Source organism: Dromiciops gliroides, chromosome 1, assembly GCF_019393635.1.
Source record: "Dromiciops gliroides isolate mDroGli1 chromosome 1, mDroGli1.pri, whole genome shotgun sequence".
NCBI classification, from domain to species: Eukaryota; Metazoa; Chordata; class Mammalia; order Microbiotheria; family Microbiotheriidae; genus Dromiciops; species Dromiciops gliroides.
Window position 1 is genome coordinate 221,063,356 of NC_057861.1, and position 20,891 is coordinate 221,084,246.

Below are 20,891 nucleotides of genomic sequence, written 5' to 3' on the forward strand. Positions count from 1 at the left end.
CCATACACACACATGTATATGTATATGTATGTATATATATGTGTGTGTGTGTGTTTGTGTGTATATATATGTATATATGTAATCATATAGCAGGATAGCTATCATATGCATGCATGCATGCATGTATGTATGTATGTATGTATGTGTGTATGTGGCTCTCACTCCATCAAGAATGCAAATTTCACAAAGGATCGCAGATCATAGGATCGTATATATAGAACTGAAAAGATGTGAGAAGCCATTGACATCCCTTCCTTTTTTTTTTTTTACAGAAGAAGAAACTGAGGCCCAGGAAGGTTAATGACTTACCCAGGGTCATACAGATAGTCGGCCTTAGAGGTGGACTGAAGTTAGGTTCTCTAACTCTAGTGCTATTTCACTGTCTCAAGGAGCGACAATTTCTTTGTAAGTACACACCTTAAGGGAGCCTGACATGGTACTTGGCACATAGAGAACACTCAGTAAGTACTTATTAGACTAATTGAGGACTGTCAAGAACAGAAGAAGGAAGGCAATGAAGGCCTAGAAGGCACAAAAGAGGAGAAGGCATTAACATATACATACAACCCATAAGGTGGTCAATAAGGGGACTAAAGAAGCTAGTACTTAGAAATCTCATTAGATTCAAAAGCAATAATTACATTTGTCTACACTCTGTTACTTAAATAAAAACCAATAAGAAAGGGGATGGAATTTTTCTGTTAATAGAAAAGAGAATAAATAGCCTATCACTGTAGCTTTATTTGTTTTGAAGATTTGTTAGGTTTCCAGGAATTGGAAATTTGGCCTGTGGAAGATAAACAAGGAGACAGGTTTTCTTGGTGTGTGAAAGATTTCTTGGGATAAAGTTGATGGCTTGTGGGAGCTTCATGGACTGTTTTAGGACCTTAGGGTACCATCTAGTAAGTGATGGCCACAATTCAGTGAAGGGAGCAATCGATAGGGAGTTAGAGCCCTTGGATTCTTGTCTGGATTCTGTTCTAAGGAGCTTAAGACCCTGCTCTACTCTGGATCTCAGTTTAGTAATAGCTAATAGAAATATATAATATATATAGACTTTTAAGATTTGCAAAGCGCTTTACAAATATTTATTCATTTTATCATCTCAACAACCTTGGTTTTTGTTTTTGTGGGGCAATGAGGGTTAAGTGACTTGCCCAGGGTCACACAGCAAGTAAGTGTAAAGTGTCTGAGGCCGGATTTGAACTCAGGTACTCCTGAATCCAGGGCTGGTGCGTTATCCACTGCGCCATCTAGCAGTCCATCTCAACAACCTTGGAAGGTAGGTGCTATTTTTATCCCTATTTTGCAGATGAGGAAACTAAAGCTGAGAGGGGTTAAGCCCAGGGTCTCACAGCTTGGCTGTGTCTGAGGTCTTTCTGACTCTAGATCCAGCAGTCTATTTGCCGTGCCACTTAGTTGCCTTGGAGAGGAATCGCGTTTGGATTTCCCAGACCAATTTGGCCATAGAATGTTTTTGACCTTGAAATATACTGATGCAATCAATAAACGCTAGTGCAGGGGATCTGGGGACATGGTTGCATTTTGCACATTTTAGAGCACTCTATAAATGTCAGTTATTATCACCATTATCATCATTATCTACCTCATAGAGTTGTTATGAAGAAAATATGCCATGAACTAGTCAAGTATTAGAAGAATATGAACTATTTGTATCCTTATTATTCTCTCCTTGCCTTTGCTGATCCCCTTGACCTGACTGACTCTCTCAACAAAGTGGTTCTAGGGGCCCACTTGTTCGTGGGGTGATGACAATTCTTCATTTGTCATCTACAGTGGTCTAACAGTGTTCTCATCTTTCTCCTGTTTCATCACCCTTTAGGGACAGAAGTTTAATCAACTTTCAGTTTAAAACAACTAGAAATTCTAGAGATAGAAGCTATTTTCCTTACTCTTTCACTACCTTATTCTATGACTTGGGCAAGTTACTTAATTCTGAAGCTACTTTCTACATGGAACTGTCCCTGATTATCTTTGGGATAAAGGGGGATTGGGAACATTGTATAACAAACTAGAAAAAAATCAATCTCATTTTCATACCAAAATAATTTCTAGATATTATAAATATTTTGTTAGATACATAATGTTATAATTAATATTTCAGAGATAAAAAACTAGGCTATGCAAAGCTGTTTGGGATATATGAAAATTAGATCAGTAGATGGTGTTCTACCTCCAAAAACCTATGAATCTAATACTCTCCACTCTTGGCCTAACACAATTTATGCACTCTCTGCAAGACATTAATCTACATAATGGGAGGGCAGAAAAGAAACAAATTTTTTTTCTCCTTTGGAAGAATTTGACTCAGTATATGGAAGAACCCTCTCCTTTCAGGTGAGGAGATGGAAATTACTTTAATTTTCCCCAATTAGGAGCTGGGGAGTAAAGTTGGAAACCAAGGCATTAATAGTTATGTGACTTATCCCATGATAGCATGGGATAAGTAATGGCATGAGGAACATTTCCTACATCACTTGGTAGTAAAGGATGTTTTCAGAGGATGGGAAAAGGAATATTCATGAATTGGTCTTTAGCAATCTCCAACACTGTAAAAAATGGAAATGAAAATTGCAGAGACTTCAATAATGAAAATGAAATAGTTTTGAAAAATTTAGTCACAACTGCTGGTGGAGAAAGGACCTTTTAACTCCCCAAAATCTACTTGTTAGGGAACTGTGGTGCAGGGGGAAACTGAGTCTCCTGTGGGTAAAGAGGAGATAGAATTGCTAGGAGGGGGCAAGGGAAAAGGAATTGTATAAAGAATTGAGCAAATTCCCGTGATGTTGTCATGCTAGGTCTAGGTGATCCACAGCAATTTTTTAGTATATCAAGAAGGATATTGGACTCTGAAAATGAAGACCTCTGTGTGAGTCCAAGAACCACTCTCCACAGCATTAGCTGACATTTGTATAGTGTTTTAGAGCTTATGAAAAACTTGATGTTTTGCGATTTTCTTTGATTCTTACAGCACAGACATGTGAGTTGTTCAGTTGTTTCATTCATGCCCCACTCTTCATGATCCCAGGAAGGTAATATCTCTATTTTACAAATGAGTACACTAAGGCTTGTGAGGCAAAGTGTTATGTCCAAGGATATGTTGATAGTGTGGAACAGAGTCAGGGCTTGAATACAGCCTTCTGAAAATGAATTCAATGGCTTCCATTATACTCCCCATGGGCAAGTTTCTTCTTGCCCTTAGTTTCTGAACCCAAGTTTTCTCATGCAATAAGAGGGGGGGCGGGGAATAATACATACAATACCAATATTACAGGGTCATTGTGGGGCTCAGATGAAAGGAAGTTCTTTTCAAGTCATAGAACACTATATGGATGTCAGATATTGTCATTCTCATTTGGGAGAGAGAAATATCTGAACCATATAGAATTAGAAAAAAATATGTCCTCTTTTTTATTCTTTTCTCCTTCACTGACTTTTTCACAAAGTAAGCCCACTGGCCCTTAGGGAAAGGGCCAATTTTTATTTGTCTTCTGGCCTAGTCTGACCCTGATTTTCAAAGCCCTCCTATTTCTGCTTTTCTATTCTTCAGGGATTAGGATTTAATTACCATGTGGTTAAGAAATAACTAGAAGTTCTAGGGCTGGAAGTTTTCTTCCTGGTTGCCAAAACTTTTTCTGTGGTTTTTGTTAAGTTGTTTGATTTTGAGGCCAACTTCTTCTTGAAACTTTCTGCAATTTCTTCAGTTGGAAGTGATCTCTCTGTGCTAGGAGCTCTTGTATTTTATTTATACCTCTCCTATGCACTTCATGGAAATTCAGAGTTGGAAGGGACTTCAGTAGTCATCTAGCCCAACCTGTACGTAAAAGGAATTTCCCTAGAACATATCTGTCATGACTATCTAGCCCCTGCTTGAAGAGGGGAAACCACCACTTCCCAAGGCAGCCCATTTCCCTTTTGGACAGCTCTGTCAAGAAATTGTTGTTTTCATCAAATCAGGCCTAAATTTAACTCTTTGCAACTTCACCCATTGGTTTTGGTTCTGCCCCCTGAGGTCACACAGGATAAACTAAATCCTCTTCCACATGACAACCCTTCAAATTCTGGAGGATATTTTTTTCCTCAAATCTTTTATTTTTCTTCAAAAATTCAAGCAAGATTTGTCCTTTTCCAGTCCCATGGTACCTTCTCTTGTTTTATATAATCTTTCAGATTTTCCTGAGTAACCTAGCTATCAGATACCAGTATGTGTCAGAGTTTATGTGTGTATTTGCTGCTTAGGTTAAGCATCTCAAATTCTTTTGAATAATCCTCATGTAACATGACTTCAAGGCCCTTTTCTATACTCATTACTCTCTTCTGGAATTTCTCCCTTTTATCACTGGTCCTTACTAAATGGTCATGCCCAGAAGTGAACACAATCCTCCAGGTGGGGTCTGACTCCGGCAGAGTACAGATGGCTTATCACTTCCCTATTCCTGGAAGCTATGACTTTCTTAATAAAGCCCAGTTTCACCTGGTTTTGTTTTTTGTTGCTACACCCAAATTTGCTGATTCACATTTAGAGTGTAGCCCATTACAACGTCTGGATACTTTTCAGATAAACTGGTCTAACCATGCCTCTCCAATTCTTATACTTGTAAAGTTTAATTTTTTTAACCCATAACTTTATTTACATTTAACCATAATGGATTTCATCTTAGGTAATATGGTGTAATGCTGACATCTATCTTTTTATTTATTTTTTTTTGATACTGAGTAAGCCAATCAGCACATTAGTCATTCTTCCCAGTTCTGTCACCTGCCAACAAGCATGGTGTCTGTACCTTATTCAAGTCATCCATAAAATGTAAATAATAATAAAATAGCTAACATTTATAGAGCAATATAATGTTCATAAAATGCTTTTCCATAAGCATATGTCAATTGATTCCTCACAACAGCATGAGATGAGCGCTATTACCAATCTCATTTTACAGATGATAAAATGGATGCTGAGGAGAGATGGGACTTGCTTTGGTCCAAAGTTATTTCTAGCATGTATACTGCCCTATTTCTCAAAGGAAATTATGAATGTAGATGGTCCAGATGTTGGCGAAAGATCTGGTGAATGAGTCATTAAAGAGGTAACAGAAAAGACGTGGGCAGCCTTACAGAAATCTGCATCTCAGGAAGGTTGGCATAGTCCATCCAGTTCATGTTTGCAGATTAACTAGTCCCAGACTGGTTGATCCAGTACTCATCATCTCAGCATGGATGACTTTCAACTCTGGAGTAAAGCAAAGAGTGATTTAGTTTAAGAATGTTCCAATAGAGCTTCCCAAGTTTCAAAATTAATAGTAAATTAATACTTGGAGCCTGGAGGCACTGCTATTAAGGGTTCCTGCCAAGGTGACAGTTGATCCATTAATAACTACTCTTGGAGTACAGTTATTTAACCAATTCTGTATCCATTTAATTGTATTCTCATCTGGTCCACATCTTTCAATTTGCTCCACAAGAACAGTATAAATTACTTTATCAAATGCTTTGCTAAAATGTAGAGGGAAGCTATGTGGCACAGTGGATGGAGCTCTGGGCTTGAAGTCAGGAAGATCTGAGTTTAAATCCAGCCCCAGATGCTTATTAGCTATGTGACCCTGGTCAAGTCACTTAATCCTGTTTGCCTCAGTTTCCTCATCTGTAAAATGATCTGGAGAAGGAAATGACAAACCACTCTAGTATCTTCGCCAAGATCAAAAAGAGTCAGACATGAATGGAAAATGACTGAACAGCTAAAACAACAGGGGAACTGTATCTACTTAATTCCCTTGATCTACAGTTTAATAACCTTGTCAACAGTGTTAAATAAGGTTAGTTTGGCCTAACTCGTTCTTCATAAAACCATGCCAGCTCTTTGAAATCATTGCTTCTTTTTTTAGATGCTTATTAACCATTTCTTTAATAATTTGTCCTAGGCTTCCCCCAGGAATTGAAGTAAAATTTATTGGTCTGTGGCTTGAAAAGTCTTTTCTATCGTCCTTGAAAAAAATAAAAGAGAATAACATTTACGTGTTTCTAATCAGTAGTTTCTTATTCTCCGTGAGCTTTCAAATTTTTCTGTCAGTGTGTGGTCTAGCAATCCTTTCCTAGGATGTGCCCGAGTTATATGTGTGTTATTTGTCATTTCTTTGACTAGGATAGATGAGGGCAGGAACTGTGTCTCATTCATCTTTATTGCCCTAGCACCTGATGTGGTACTGGGTATATAGTGACTCTTAATAAAAATTTGTTGACATTTGTATTTATTTGAGGAATAATAATTACTCCAATACTTCAAGAATTGGTGATTTTTTTAGTGAGGCAATTGGGGTTAAGTGACTTGCCCAGGGTCACACAGCTAGTAAGTGTTAAGTATCTGAGGCCAGATTTGAACTCAAGTACTCCTGACTCCAGGGCCAGTGCTCTATCCACTGCACCACCTAGCTGCCCCCAAGAATTGGTGATTTTACTAATATGGACATTCTTTTACCATTAACCTGACTGTTCCTTAATAAATTGTCTTTGGGAAATACAATGACAATAGTTGAAGCAGCTAGGTGGCACAGCATATAGAGTGCTGGTCCTGGAGTCAGGAAAACCTGTGTTCGAATTTGGCTTCAGACACTTACTAGATGTATGACCCAAGACAAATCATTTAACTTCAAGTTTGCCTCAGTTTCCTTAATTGCAAAATGGAGATAATAATAGCACCTACCTTGCAGGGCTGTTTTGAGGATTAAATGAGGAAATTGTAAACTGTAAGCATAGTGCCTGACACATAGTAGGTACCATAGAAATGCCTATTCCCTTTTTCCCTTCTCCCTATGATTGAAAAATTCACCATGACACATTCATCTTGGCTATGAGCTATAGTGAACTTTAAGCATATTTTCAGATGACAGACATAATTTATTTTAAGGTCTAGACTCAAACCTTGCTTGGTTGGTGGGTGCTACTAGAACTCTCCAACAGCACAGCCTTTTGAAACCCAAGATAATCTCAATGCCTTGATAAAGCATTAGAGTAGCACCTTGCTGGAGTTTTGGCAAACTGTGTATGCATTTTAGGATATTAGTTGTACTCATGGTGGAGGACTCCTGAGACTGGTAGCTCTAGAGGCTCCATTTATCTAGTCATGCTCAGTGATTGTGTTTCTGGACTTGAGGTATTATGGAAGGAATGATTGAAATGGCATTTAATAAGAGTTTACTCTGTGCTATCTATTGTGTCACAAGCTAGGGATACAAATTCAAAAAATGGGATAATCCATGTCAACAAAGAGTTTATATTCTGATGGGGGGAGAGGGAGGCTATACATGCAGGGAAGTATTAGCCAAGGAAAGGAGTAGTTATTTTGAGGAATCTCAGAGATGATGGGTTGATCTATAGGGCAGTCCCTTTATTTGCCCTTTACAAAAACAACAGTACTGTCAATTTTATTACTATGTCCAGAGAGAGACGCAAAAAGTAGGGCTTGAGGTGGGGGAATGGGAATAGGGGAGGCAATATATGAACTGTGGCAAAAGCCAGGTGGTCTGGGTAGATGGCTAGATAGGATGTAATGCATAGATTAGTTTGGTCTGAGGTTAGCAAGCTATGGGGGGAAGGTTGTGGTCAGGAAAAGTAAAGCTTTTAGGATAACTCCTAGCTTTTGAGCCTGTATGACTGGCAGAATAATGGGACCCTCAATAGAAATAAGGAAATTCTATAAGGGGTACACTAAGGGGCAGCTAGATGGCTCAGTGGATAGAATGAAGGGCCTGGAGACAGGAAATCTGGCCCAAGACACATATTAGCTGTGTGATCTTGGGTAAGTAATTTGTTTGCCCAGGAGGTAGCTAGGTGGTTCATGGGATAAAGTACTGAGCTTGGAGTCTGGAAGTCCTGAGTTCAAATTTGGCCTGAGACAATTATTAGCTGTGTGACCCTGAACCAACCAGCTTAACCTCTGTTTGCCTTAATGCACTGGAAAAGGAAATGGCAAACCACTCCAATATATTTGCCAAAAAATCCCATGGATGGTAGTGTCCATGAGGCCACAAAGAGTTGGAAACAACTGAACATCAACAGAGAGGGGGAATATAATGAGTTATGTTTTAGACATACTGAGTTTGGGAAGGAAGAGAGGCAGGTTTAAGGGGAAAGATAATGGATTTCATTTTAGGTATATTGAGTTTTAGATGCTTATGGGAAATGTCAAGTAGGTGATGAGAGATGTAGGTTTGGATCTTAGGAAAGAAATGAAATATGAAAATCTAGATTTGGGAGTTATCCACATAAAAATGATAGTTGAATCCATGGGAGTTGATGTGATCACAGAGAAAAGGAAGGTAGAGATAAATGGGGGAGCTAAGTGTCACAGTAGATAGTTTTCTGGGCCTGGAGTAAGGAAGGCTTATCTTCTTGATTTCAAATCTGGCTTCATTCCTACTAGCTGTGTGATATGGGGCAGGGCACTTCAACCTGTTTGCCTCCTTTCTTGTTAAAAATGGCCTGGGAGACAGAATGCAATGGCCCAACTCCGGTATCTTTGGCCAAGAAAATCCCCAAATAGGGGTTCCACAAAGAGCAGATGATGACTGAAATGCATCAACAACAAGATAAGTGGGTTGAGGTACCCAGGAAATACCTATGGCCCTATCCATAATATTCTTTTTATCTTTTTTCCAGTTGTTTTCCTTTTATTTAATAGATGATGTTTTAAAATATATGTTTTTCTTTTTTCATGTTAAACATTTATTTTTATTTTAATTTAATTTAATTTTTTTTTGGTGAGGCAATTGGGGTTAAGCGACTTGCCCAGGATCACGCAGTTAGTAAGTGTTAAGTGTCTGAGGCCGGATTTGAACTCAGGTATCTCCTGAATCCAGGGTCAGTGCTCTATCCACTGCGCTACCTAGCTGCCCGGGGTAAACATTTTTATTATATTTTTCTGTTCCAATGTCTATCCCTCCTTCCCTCCCTCTCCTTCCCCCTTCCCGAGGCAGCAAACAATTCGATATGGGTTATACATATATGACCATGTAAAACATCATATTTGTCACTTAATGAAAGAATGTTTTTTTAATTAATTATTAATGTTATTTTATTTCTATATCTTCTCTGGTCCTAAATTCATCCCCTGTCCATAAATCTGACAGACAATTTCCATACCCTTTAATTTTCTTATGGTATCATCCTTATATTTGTAAATCATGTATCCATTTTGACCTTAATTTTAGTATACAGTGTGAATGTTGGTCTATACCTAATTTCTGCCGTACTGTTTTCCAGTTTTCCTAGCAGTTTTTATTAAATAATGAGTTTTTGTTCCAAAAGCTTGGATCTTTGGGTTTATCATATATTAGATTACTATAGTCATTTACTATTGTGTTGTTTCTATCTATTCTATTTCACTGATCTACCTTTCTATTTCTTAGCCAGTACCAAATTGTTTTGATAATTACTGCTTTATAGTACAGTTTGAGATCTAGTACTGCTAGACCACCTCCTTTTGTATTTTTTCATTGATTTCCATGATATCCTGAACTTTTGTTTTTCCAGATGAATTTTGTTATTATTTTTTCTAGCTCTATAAAATATTTTTTAGATGGTTTGATTGGTATAGCACTAAATAAATAAACTTAGGTAGGGTTGCCATTTTTATTGTATTGACTCTGCCTACATAAGCAATTAATATTTTTCAATTATTTAGATATGATTTTATTTTTGTAAAAAGTGTTTTGTAGTTCTGGTCATATCGTTGCTGTGTTTGTGTTGGGAGGTAACCTCCCAAGTATTTTATATTGTCCATAGTTATCTTAAATGGAACTTTTCTTTCTATTTGTTGTTGCTGGACTTTATTAGTAATATATAGAAACGCTGATGATTTATGTGGATTTCTTTTCTATACTGCAACTCTGCTAAAGTTGTTAATAATTTCAATTAGCTTTTTAGTTGATTCTCTAGCATTTTCTAAGTATAATATCATATCGTTTGCAAAGAGTGATAGTTTTGTTTCCTCATTACCTATTCTAATTCCTTTAATTTCCTTTTCTTTTCTTATTGCTATAGCTAACATTTCTAATACTATATTAAATAATAAAGGTGATAATAGGCCTCCTGTTGGAAATGCTTTTAGGCTATCCCCATTACAGATAATCCTTGCAGGGGGCAGCTAAGTGGCACAGTGAATAAAGCACTGGCCCTGGATTCAAGAGAACCTGAGTTCAAATCCGGCCTCAGACACTTGACTACTTACTAGCTGTGTGACCTTGGGCAAGTCACTTAACCTCATTGACCTTGCAAAAAAAAAAAAAAAGCAAAAAAACCCCAGATAATGCTTGCTGATGGTCTTAGATAAATAGTACTTTACCATTTTAAGGCAGTTTCCTTTATTCCTAGTTCTCTACTGTTTTTAATAGTAGTGGGGTGCTAAGTTTGTCAATGGCTTTTCTGTATCTATTTGAGTATCATATGATTTCTGTTGCTTTTGTGGTTGAAATGATCAATTATGCTAATGGTTTTCCTAATATTGAACCAGCCCCTGCATTCCCTAGTATAAATGCCACCTGGTCATGGTGTATGATCTTTGTGGTATATTTCTGTAATCTATTTGCTAGTATTTTATTTAAATTTTTGCATCCATATTCATTAGTAAAATTGGTCTATAATTTTCTTTCTCTGTTTTGGTTTTTCCTGGTTTGGGTATCAGCACCATATTTGTCTCATAAAAGGAGTTTGGTAGCATTCCTTCTTCACTTATGTTTTCAAATAATTTATATAGTATTGAGATTAATTGTTCTTTAAATGCTTGGTAGAATTCACTTGTGAATGCATCTGGTACTGGAGATTTTTTCTTAGCAAGTTCATTGATGACTTTATCAATTTATTTTTCTAAAACTGAGTTATTTAAATATTTTATTTCTTCTGCTAGTCTGGGTAATTTATATTTTTGTAGATATTCATCCATTTCATTTAGATTGTCAAATTTATTGGCATATAATTGATTGCATGTTGTTTTTTTCTGGGTGGGTGGGGCAATGGGGATTAAGTGACTTGCCCAGAGTCACACAGCTAGTTAAGTGTCAAGTGTCTGAGGCAGGATTTGAACTCAGGTACTCCCAAATCCAGGGCCGGTGCTTTATCCACTGTGCCACCTAGCTGCTCCCTATTGGCATATAATTGAGCAAATAATTGTCTTAATTTCCTTTTCATTGGTGGTGATTTCGCCCCTTTCATTTTTGATACTAGTAATTTGGTTTTCTTCTTTTCTTTTTTTGATCAAATTAATCAATGGTTTATCTATTTTATTGATTTCCCCCCATAAAACCAGCTTCTAGTTTTATTTATTGATTCATTGGTTTTCTTACTTTTCAATTTCATTAATCTCTCCTTTGGATTTTCAGGTTTTCCAATTTGGTGTTCAGTTGGGGATTTTTAATTTGTTCATTTTCAAGTTGTTTTAGTTGTATGCCCAAACATGATCTGCCTTTTCTCTATTTTATTGATGTAAATTGTTAGGGATATAAAATTTCCCCCAAGAACTGCTTTTACTGCATCCCATAAATTTTGATATATTTTCTCATCATTGTCATTTTCTTTAATGAAATCATCAATTGTTTCTATGATTTGTTCTTTGACCCACTTATTTTTTAGGATCAGATTATTTAATTTGAAATTGATTTTTAATCTCCTTTTCAATTGTGTATTATTGAATGTAATTTTTATTGTATTATACAGTTATGATTACTGTGTATTCCCCTCCATCCTATATCTCCCCTTGTTTATAATTTTCTCTCTCCTTTCACCCTGTCCCTCCTCACCATTGTTTTGCTTCTGACCACTGCCTCCCTCAACCTGACCTCCCTTCTATCAGCTCCCCTCCCTTTTCTTTCCCCTTCTCCTTCCTACTTTTGCCTTCCCTTTTATTAGTGCCCCTCCTTTTTCTTCCCCCTTTCCCCTTCTACTTCCCTATAGGGTAAGATTAAATTTATATACCCAACTGTATGTATTTTATTCTCTCTTTGAGCCAATTCTGATGGGAGTAAGGCCCAAACAATGCTTTCCCTCTACTGTAATGGGTATTTTGAGTTTTTTTCTGTGATGTAATTTGCCCCATTCTGCCTCACTTTTCCTCTTCTCCCATTATAACCCTTTTTTCATTCCTTAAGTTTTTTTTTATATCATCACATAAAAATCTGCTTGTACCCACACCCTCTATGTATATTCCTTCTATCTGCCCTAGTAGAGATTCAGTTCTCAAGAGTTACAAGTATCGTCTTTCCATGTATGGATATAAACATTTTAACTTTTTTGAACATGTCTTTCCCCCATTTTCCCTTTTTATGCTTCTCTTGAATCTTGTATCAAATTTTCTGCTTAGCTCTGGTCTTTTCATCAGGAAAGTTTGAAAGTCTCCTCTTTTACTGAGTGTCCATCTTTTCCCCTGAAAGATTATGATCAATTTTTCTGGGTAGTTGATCTTAATTGCAATCCAAGTTCCTTTGCCTTCCAGAATATCATATTCCAAGCCCCCCAATCCATTAATATTTGTTTGTTTTTTTGTTTTTGCAGGGAAATGGGGATTAAGTGACTTGCCCAGGGTCACACAGCTAGTAAGTGTCAAGTGTCTGAGGCCGGATTTGAACTCAGGTACTCCTGAATTCAGGGCCGGTGCTTTATCCACTGCGCCACTTAGCTGCCCCCAATCCATTAGTATTGAAGTTTCCAGGTCCTGTATAATCCTGACTGTGCTTCCTCAATATTTCTTGATGTTTTTGCCACTTTAGTATTTTCTCCTTCTTCTGATAATTTTGGAATTTGGCTACAATATTCCTCAGAATTTTCAATGACTATTTTACCCTCTGGTTCTAGGACATTAGGGCAATTCTCCATGATAATTTCCTGAAGTGTGTTATCTAGGCTCTTTTTTTTTTTTTTAAATCATAGCTTTCAGCTGGTTCAATAATTCTTAAATTGTCTCTCCTGGGTTCTAATTATTTTCCAGGTCAGTTGTTTTTCTGATGAGGTATTTTTATATTTTCTTCTATTTTTACATTCCTTTGATTCTATTTGACTGATTCCTCATGTCTTATATAATCATTAGCTTCCAACTGCCCAATTCTAATTTTTAAGGAATTATTTTCTTCAGTCAGCTTTTGCACCTACTTTTCCATATGGCCAATCTTAATTTTTAAGGAATTGTTTTCTTCAGGGGATTTTTTTCCCCATTTGGCCAATTGTATTTTTAAGGAAATGTTTTCCTCAGTTCATTTTTGTCCTTTTCCCAAGCTATTGACTCTTTCTTGTATAACTCCAATTTCTTTCCCCATTTTCTTCTACTTCTCTTATTTGATTTTTAAAATAATTTTTGAGCTCTTCCAAGAGAGTGTTTTTTGGTCTTCAGACCAATTTATCTTCTCTTTTAAGGCTTCATATGTAGATATTTTGATAGTGTTGTCCTCTTTTGAGTTTTTGTTTTGGTTTTCATTGTTGTCATAGTAGCTTTCTATGGTGAGGATTCTTTTCTGTTTATCACTCATATTTTAGCCTATTTTGTGCCTCTTAAAGTTGAGTTCTGCTCCTGTGGCAGAGGGGGCATTGTCCCAAGCTTCCTGTGCTAGAGGCCAGGGGGCCTAATAACTGGCTTTCTGCTCTGAGGCCTCAGTAGCTCATGGGGCTTGCTCACTACATGAGGGGTGGCCAGACCTAGAGTGCCTGTTGTGTAGCAGATATCCCCACTGGCAGATTTCTTTCTTCATTGGGGTTGGTGACCTTACAACTGACTTGCTTTGCCACTAGTTTGCTGAGCTGGTACTGAGGGGCCTTAGTGTTATGGCTATGTGCTATTTCTAAGAGCCTCTCTCTGGCTTGTTCAGACACTATTTGCACTGCACTGTGCTCCCTTTTTACCCAAGTGAGACAGACCTTTCCTGAAGTCCTTCTAAGTTATCTTAAACCAGAAGATTGTTTCACTCTATCTTTTTGTAGTTTCTGTAGCTCCAGAATCCATTTAGAGGCTTGATTTAATGTTGTTTCCAAGAGAAATTTGTAAAGAGTTCAGGTAATTTCCTGCCTTCTCTCCACCATATTGGCTCTGCTTCCCCAAACTCTCTTTGGATTATTTTATACAGCCAACAACAACTTAGACCCTTTCCCCTACCTCTCTGATCTGCTCTGTCATTGGCTGGGTTGCATAATTACTGATCTGCTGGCTTCTTTACCAATTGAACGTCTCATTTCCTTGGAGGAATAGAGATAGACCAAAGGAATCATGAAAGATATCCCTATATGTTTTCTTTTCTCTGTATTTCTGACTCTGACCTTCATCTTGAAAAAGTACATATGGAAAGAAGTCCATGAGTTGCCTGAGCCTCAGGAGTCATGTGCTAGGCATCATCAAACATCTTTGGAAGATGCAGTACATAGGAAATAGCAAGCAAATATCTAGCTACAGACCTGTTACGTTGGCATAGAATTTTCATAATTGGAAGGGACCCTTAGAGATCATCTATTTCAGTCATCTATTTTATAATGAGGAATCAAGCTCAGAGAAGTTATGATTAACCCAAGAATCACATAGCAAAGGGGTGAAAGAAATCAGATACAGTATGCGTTTTAATCATTAAAATTCTAAAGGTAATTTTTTCATTTTTCCTCCTCTGATTTTAAGAAAATACTATAACTCACTGACCTACAGTTGTGAGAGTAACAATTGATATTCTTCTAGTCTATTTATTCTCTCTGGGTTTTTTTTTTTTGCTTCTCCCCCATTCTTTGTTTTCTACTGAATTATTTAGAGTATAGCATTTCTCTAATAAATGTGATTCATTAAATGTGTGTGTGTGTGTGTGTGTGTGTGTGTGTGTGTGTGTGTGTGGTCCAGACCTTGATTTCATTAGGATATTGAAACTGTGGTCTAAACATTCTCTCCACCAATGTACATAGATAGGCAACTCCTTTGGAGTTATTATAGTCTTAGAAAGTTACCCAGGGTGCACTGAAAAGCATATGATAATATTAGCTAACATTTATATAGTGCCTTAAGAAGAATATGAGGCTGTTAGACATAAAATGGACTGCTCAGGATCACACAGTTAGTAAGTATCTGAGGCTGGATTTTGAACTCAGGTCTTCCAGACTCTAGCCTCAATGCTCTATCCCATTTTTTACTTATTGTCACAAAGCTAGTATGTACTAGAGATAGTCCTTGAACCCACATCTTCCTATCTATAAGGTCAACTCCAGTTACCACAAAACATTTCCTCTCAAATACATTTTTGGGTGGTGTCAAGGTCTCTGATTTCATTGTTGTTTTTTTTTTTTTGGAGGGGGGGACTCATTTTATCATGTTTGGGCATGACTGAATAGAGGTCATATTTTACTAAAATGAGAGAAAGTCCCTGGTGAAGTGGCTAGAGAACTGGCCTGGGACAAGAAGAACTATTTCTAGGCCCTCCTCTGACACATGCTGGTTGTATGTCCCAGGTAAAGTCTCTTAATCTCTGAGTTTTAGACCAGTCTCCATGAGTTGTGTGTGATAGGATGACTATGAGTTGCAAAGAAGGTGCAGCCTTGCATTTGCAGAGGTAGTTTTTTTGTCTTAGACTTACCTACATCAGTGAAATAACAAATTCAGTCCCTATCCAGTCCCCCTGGATTAAAATGCTATTTCCAGCAGTGTAATGAACACAGGACACCAGACAAGAAAGGGAGACCCAAAGAGGGAAGTGTGCAGTGGCATAGGCTGCCCTCTGCTGCCTGTTCTCAGGATTCCCACAGTAATTTCATTCATTGCCTTGGGTTATAACAATGTGAAAGAAATGCTCTTATTGAAATCAAAGGAATTTAGCTTTGGGGAGATTCAAAGGCTTAATGTATGAACTTCCTAGAAAGGTAAGTCTAAAACTGAGCCTGGCAAAACCATATATCACTAAGTAATAAAGGAAATTGCCTTTAAAAAAGTAAATGCTCTTTCTGTCTTATAATTTCCATGATATTGTAATAAACTTAAGATCATATTAACTCTAAAACTCACATCTCCTCAGCACCTCCTTTACTCTGATTGGAGAAGATGGAGGCTAGACAGAGAGAGTTCCTCCCACATCCTCCATTTAAGAAGCGAGTCCAAGGCAATCATCTTGTCATTTTCCACCTGGCTTCACTCCTCTGGACTACATTGTGCACTCTTCTTTAATACCTCCCCTCAAACCCCAACCCACTTTTCAGCTTCTTTTTATGTAGTGCTTTACCCCATTAGATTATGAGCATCTTGTGACTGTCTTTTGCCTTTTTTTGTATCTCCATTGCCTAAGCACAGTGCCCTGACACATAGTAATACACTTAATGAATGTTTATCAAACTGACTACCAGTACATATATATGTGAAGGGGAGAAAGTCAACACATACTGAATGTTTCTCCTGTGTACTGAGCCCTATGCAAGATATTGCCCTCCAGAAGCATTCATTATAGTCTAGTAGGAAGGAAAGGATACAAATGCATTCACAGGACAGAGAACACTGCATTGCAAATGTTATCAGTTGTGAATTTGTCATTTGTGCTATTAGAAATTAGAGGAGGGAAACACACTTTTAAAAATTAGTCAGTATAGAACATTAGTTTTTTTTTTTTGTTTGTTTGTTTGTTTTGTGTGTGTGAGGCAATTGGGGTTAAGTGACTTGCCCAGAGTCACATAGCTAGTAAGTGTTAAGTGTATGAGGCCGGATTTGAACTCAGGTCCTCCTGAATCCAGGGCTAGTGCTCTATCCACTGCGCCACCTAGCTGCCCCAGAACATTAGTTTTTAAAGTCTCTTCACCTTCATATTTGTTAGTTGGAAGGGAGATTCAGAGGCAGAAACAATGGAGATTAGTGGTTCATCAGAACATGCTGGATTTGGAATCCGAAGACCTGAGTTTCAAACCTGGTTCTTCTACTTGCTTCCTGGGAGACATTGGACAAGTTGTTTAAACTCTCTTCTCCTCAGTTTCATTACTGTGAAATAAAGGATTAAATTACCTTTGAAATCTCTTCCATTCTTTACATTATCTTAAGATCTATGAAACTATTTATCCGTTGCTACCAGAAACTTAAATTACTTATGCAACATTCCCATAAGAGCTCAGATTGTTTGAAGATTTCCAATAACAAGGAACTAACTTACTCCCTCCAAAAGTAGCCCATTGCATTTTGGATCAGAGCTGGTTGTTAGGAAGGTTTACATGATTCTCCAATATTCAAATGGATCTATGATTCAAATTGTAGATCTTTAGTAATGCAGTGATCACAACTCATCCTTAGTCTTTTCGTGATACTGAAATCTGCCCTACCTGTAATTTCCAGTCATGCTTCTAATTTCCACCTTTGAAATTAAACAAAGCAAATCTTAACCTCTTCCAAATGGACAGTCTTCAGATATTTGAAGTCGCCTCCTATCCTCCCTAAATCTGGGTTTTCTTCAGGCCAAAAAGCTCCAATTCCTTCAGCCAAGGTGAACAAAGTTGATTATGGGATACAAGCACTGCCCTCAAGTATTTACAAATGAAAAGGATGAACAAGCCAATAAAAAACAACTATATATTGTATAAAAATTAACTGTAATCTGTTAATTTATAGCTATAAGCTATATGAAAAATTATAACAATAAGAAAAATTATAACTGGGCCATAAGTCCTGTTGCTGTCGCCATTCAAATGTAAAAATTATTTTGTTAACTGGGGATAATCTGTGGGCCTAATCTGTGGACTCCTGGCTGGCTATCTGACTGCTTTTAGTTGGTAAAGCTCTAGCTGGCTATTAGTTGCCTTCCTGCCTGGGGGTTTAAAAATTCCCCCAGGTTCCTTAAGCAAGGGCCTGCCTCTTCCCCCACTGCTCCTTCAATTAGACCACAAGAAACAGCCTCTTTCAATTAAAGCCAAAAAGGTTTATTCATGAGAATCAATGTAAGAGATAATGGTAAAGAAATATAAAGTATAAGACCTGAAACCTTTTTAAACTTTCTCTCATGCTGCTTCAAATCTCTTGCCTGAGGGTATGCTGGCCTCTGGCTATCTGCTCTCCCCTTTCTCAGACTCATTTCTCTGTCAGTCCCCCTTCACTTTCACTGCTCCTCTCCTCTCCTCTCTCTGTCTCTGTGGCACCCTTGTAGCATCCTCCTTTCTTTCCTTACCCCCTCTTCTTCTAGTGTCCCCCCTGAGTTCCTCCTCTCTCTTGCTGTCCCATGGTGTTTCTTCTGACTGCAAGCCTCCCTTCTTCTAGAGTCCTCCTTCACTGTCTAACTACCCTAGTATATAAGAGGCCTCTCTCCTTGGGAACCCTGGGGGCTAAGTCCCCACACATATCAAGCTAATTGGTAAGCTGCCCTAGGGTTACTGCAGAGCCCTGTGCTGCACTGGGAGCTGGGGGCTGGGTGAAGCAAGCTCTGGGGTCCCTCAAGCCTCCTGTGCACCTCCCTGCTGTGCTGTGCTGGCCACACCTGGCCCGAAGTTTTTGTCTGCTTAGGGGCTCCTAGGCCCCTGCAGCTGAATTGGAGGGGGAGGGGCAGCTCCATCTCACACAGAGAAAAACACTGAGAGCCCAGGGCTAATTTTTTTTTTGCCCACAATATGGTAAGACAAGATCAGTAATACAAGAGGGATAGGTAATGATACTACCAAAGTTTAGAGAAAGAGCAAGAGGTTATATTTATTTGGAAATTAGGGAAAGCATCAGGAAGGAGTTGGCATTTGATCTAGATTCTTTATATACATATATAAAGTTTGATTTCCCCTTCTTTCATGCACAGAACCATTACTTAATAAAGAATGAAAAAAGAGAAAAAATGCAATCCAATAAGTAACATATCACTTGAGCCTGATGATATGTGTGGTTTTCTATACTCATAGTGCCCCAACTCTGTCAACAAGGGAATGGGTTTCAATGTCATCTTTTCTTTGGGGCCATGTTTGGTCATTACGATTATATAGTATTTAGCTTTGTTGTTTTTATTCTTTCCATGTACATTGTTGTAATCATTGTGTACATTATTTTTCTGATTCTGCTTACTTCACTGCATTAGTTCATGCATTTTCTCCCACTTCTCTGTAGTCATTTGTATGTATCATTTCTTAGGCTTCATAAGATTCTCATTGGCAGTGACAAAGCGGAAGGGAATTCCATGGGGAGGAAATAGCAACAAAAGCACAGAGATAGGAAATAGCAAGGTAAATTTAGAAACCATGACTCATCCAGTTTGGTTGAACTTTGGGCTCTAGAAAGGGAGGTAGTTGAATGCAAGACAAGGCAGATGGGCTGAAGGGTCTTGAAAGACAGAATGAGAAGTTTAGATTTTATCCAGCAGACAGTGAGAGGGTCATTGAAGGTTTGGGAACAGGTGCTGGCTTTTAATAGATGACAATTAGGCATCAGGTGACTAACCTAGATATAGGATATCTACAAATGAGCACATATTCTGTTTTCCACAAATAAGGAAACTGTTCATAAGTGGCTAAGAGAAAAGCGTGAACATACAAAGAAATATAGAAAGGCACAGGATGTAAAAGAGTCATTCAGGGCTCACCACAATTGTGCTCTACTATACCTTTTTCACTGTTTCCTATAATTCTCATACTTGAACTTTTTGTTTTTTCCTAAAATGCTATGTCTCTCATCTCTGAACCTTTGCACTAACTTACTACCATGCTTGGAATGTATTCTCTCTTCACTTCTGTTTCTTAGATTACACTGTTTCCTTCAAAACTGATCACTATTTTGCCTGATCCCTTCATATTCCATCTCAACCCCCCACAAGTAGTTTGTTCCTTTCCTGCCAACCCCCCCCAAACAAAACAAAACAACCCAAACTTGAACCAGAAACGAAGCAATCCAACATTGCCTTATGTTTATGTTTCAAAATCTTATTTATCCACATAATATAATGTTTTAAAGTTTGTAAAGTGCTTTACATATATTTTCTCATTTGATCCTCACAAGGATCCCATGTTATTGTTATATCCACTTTACAGATGAGGACACTGAGACTTAGAATGACTTCCCCAGGATATGTAAAAGCAGAATACGAACTCAGGTCTTCACGGCTCGAACTACAATGTTCTATCCATTACCCTACCAAGCCACCTGCGAAGTCTTTAAGGGTAGGGGTCTGTTTCTTTTTTTTTCTTTTATCCCCAACTCCTAGCGAAGTATCTGGCACATAGAAGATATTTAAAATATATTGTTTGGTTTATGGCATTTAATTAATGATTTATACATTATAATAACATATAACCATGTTAAGTGAAAGTTATATATAATATATAATTTAAGTATATATGTGTGTGTATGTAAACACATACATACACCTGTACATGTAAATGGAAGGTAGCTAGGTAATACAGTGCTGAGTCTGAAGTCAAGAAGACTTATCTTCCTGAGTTCAAATCTAGATTCAGACACTTACTAGCAGTGTGACCCTGGGCAAGTCACTTAACCCTATCTACCTCATTTACTTAACTGTAAAATGAACTGGAGAAGGAAATGTTAAATGATTCTAGTATCTTTGCCAAGAAAACCCTACATGGGGTCACAAAGAGTCAGACATGACTGAAATGACTGAAAAGAACATGTACATACACATGTGTACATATAGATACAGTGCACACACATAAACATATCTATATGTTTATAACCCTCAATGAAACATAAGCTTCTTGAAGGCAAGAAGAGATTTTTTTTTGTCTCTGAATGCCTAGCACAGTTTGGACAGGAGTTACTTAATAAATACTTGTTGAATTGAATTAAATTTAGTTAGACTGATCTATTTTTGGTCCCTTCTGTGTTGTCCCGTACCCATGCCTTTGTTTACTGTCTTAGTCTAGAAGTATTTTCATTTATCTTCAGTTTACTAAGCCTCAAATCTCTTCTCTTCTGTGGG